The sequence below is a fragment of the Limulus polyphemus genome, unplaced genomic scaffold (genome assembly GCF_000517525.1).
Source record: "Limulus polyphemus unplaced genomic scaffold, Limulus_polyphemus-2.1.2 Scaffold15727, whole genome shotgun sequence".
Taxonomy (NCBI): Eukaryota; Metazoa; Arthropoda; class Merostomata; order Xiphosura; family Limulidae; genus Limulus; species Limulus polyphemus.
This window is the reverse complement of record NW_013681337.1, coordinates 2036-4782: the sequence shown is the minus strand read 5'-3', so window position 1 is coordinate 4782 and position 2747 is coordinate 2036. Positions and strand designations below refer to the sequence as shown.

General features: G+C 36.8%; 1 non-coding gene across 1 annotated transcript; it reads left to right on the top strand.

Annotated features, from left to right (window-relative positions):
* The first annotated feature begins 517 nt into the window (after positions 1-517).
* Positions 518-589, top strand: Trnastop-uca. The gene has a single exon. It is a non-coding gene; the product is annotated as a tRNA-Sec (tRNA).
* Positions 590-2747: the final 2158 nt, after the last annotated feature.

The window sequence follows — 2747 nt, the reverse complement described above, 5'->3', positions numbered from 1 at the left end:
TGAGAAAGGATAGACTAGTTTTATTTAAGAAAGGACTTGTATCGCCGAAGTTTCTCGGGAAGAATTTCTACCGGAAATTAACAAACGAACAGAGACGTAACAATACTATAGTATAATACATACAGATCTTATAGTATTGATGACATCGATAAATTGAACTCAGCGTATATTTATGTGAGCCACTTTGCTCTCTTTGTCCGACTGTAGATTAAAACAACATGTAAAGTGTAAACCATGGTTATACTCTCAGACCCCCATGTACCTCATGAGAAGTGCAAATGTGTACCCCAGGTTGGGAATGTCTGGTCTAGACCATGCCCGTTCCTTATAGTGTAGGATTCTGGCTCCTGTACAGATACTACTAATCAATTAATTAAAGCTTTAATGAGTTTTGTTTAACTGAGATTTTGAATTTCTAAAAATGATAAGTGTGTAACTCAATTCTCGTTGTCGTTGTTGTTGTTTTTGCATTTAGTAATGATCGATAGAATTATTAAAGGGCATTTTTTTTTTGTGTGACTCGGTGGCGCAATGGTAGCGCGTTTGATTTCAGATCAGAAGGCTGCGTGTTTGAGTCACGTCCGGGTCCAGTTTTTTTTGCATTTGGTTTTTAACCACACCTATTGTTGGAAAATAACGAAGATGTTTGATTTCTTCCTGATTACGTTCTTACCTAATCAAAGTTCATTACTAAATATTGAAATAAACCCAATTATAATTTGACCCAAAGTTGAAGTCTTCAGGAACAAAACACTCGAACTGTTTAGGAGTATAATAGACATGAAATGTATAGTAGATAATTCAAATTTAACTTACAATGAAGTCAATCCAAGCAATTTGCTCGTAATCTGTTTCTTCCCCACTCACATTACGTCAAGTCAAAACTTGATGGTCAGTTATTCGTTCACTCGGTCATCTATTCAGAATTCTCTTAAAACTTCAAGTACTTTTCACTAAATGTAACGTGACTAGGTGGCGCAATGGCAGCGCGTCTAACTACAGATCAGAAGGCTGCGTGTCCGGGTGAAGTTAATTTTGCCCACCAGTGGAACATCGGTACGTATGCAGACTTACAACGCTAGAAACCGGGTATCGATATCGTGCTTAACTTCAAACAAACGCTAACTGTATTGCGTTGTGCATAATAACTCCGTAGTTGTGTGGATTTACTGGTTGTTATAGTTAGGCTTAGAAAATCTGCTTGCAAAATAAATCCGTAATGCAGTCTTGGACAAATATATATGTTAGTTTTTGCCATTTACTATTGTCAATCTCCATGGCAACTTATGCGACACGAGACTTCTTGGTTCAGGCATAGCTATATCTAACTTAGGATCTCTGAGCAGAGGGAGGACAATCATTCATCAGCACCCGGTGCCTTTTATAATATTCTTAACCGAATAAGTGGATTGATTGTCACTTTTATAACATGCACACAGCTTAAAATAGGGATTGCGTGCAGAGTCAAACTTTGGACTTCCTTACCAGTAGACCAATACGCTAATAACTAGGCCCTGAAGTATCTGAAAATATGCTGCTCTCAACAGGACAAATACAAGAATCTCACTAGGTTTCCTAAAAACAGCTCCAAATGAAAGATGCTTCTAAGAGCCACAGAAGTATATCAGGAAATTGAAAACTTTGTTAAGGAAGTACCTACTGATATGATTGGTTCACGATAAACATCGAGTACTTATTCCCTCTTTGGTTCTGGTAATGCGATATATGTACGAGCTACAGTTCTTCAGAGCCAAATATTCAAGAAAGCATTAGTGATTCTCTAACAAACTACTGTTTTTATCAGTTATTTTTAACCATTAGAGAAACATGGCAAAAATAAATATATATTCAGAACGTAAATGTGTTAATTCTGCCAGAAATGATGTAACAAAAGCGACATCATGATGGACTCGGGTAAAACACAAACTAAGCGTGTATCGGGTTCATCACTAGCAATCGGCCATGGTATTATTTAGATTATTTGACTCTCTTTTTACTTGGGTAACTTAAAGGGTTTTTCGACATATTGTTATATACTTAACATTAGTACAGCCTGTCAAATAAATAAGGCAATGTAAAGAGCATTGATGGGGGTTTTGCTTTTTTCCTCACTTACCATATAGTAAACTGTTACGACAGCAAAAGTCACGCGACGCTGGAATTTCTAGAAGGATCATTACTTATCGAGGGATCTCGCGAATGTTCGAGTGTTTGCCAGGCGCCCTCTTTTATTAGTATATAAGCCCGGCAAATAAGGCCAGCGAGATAGAAAGATTGAGGATAGAAACAACTGAGTCAATCGAACAGTAGGTACCGTAAGTAAAGTGTGTGAAACACTGTGATTTATAGCATGTGTTACAAAGGTTGTTAATGTTAAAGTGACTGTGGAGATTCTGCATATTACAAAGTTGTATCGAGAAAGAATAAACTAGTTTTAATTAAGAAAGGACTTGTATCGCCGAAGTTCCTCGGAAAGAATTTATACCGGAAATTAACAAACGAACAGATACGTGACAATATGATATATCTTGTAAATTATAAGCATTCCACGCGAAATCTGTACTTTTATATGGTCTGAAATGTGTCTGTACAATAGGTAATTTTTATTGTTGTTTTGGATATTCGCGCAAAGCTATACAAGGGTTATCCGTCCATATTCACAGCTGATAGACGAAAAAGAAGGTAGCAAGTCAACAACACCTACCACTAGTTCTTGAGGTACTCTAATTGAATAGTAAGATTTGACC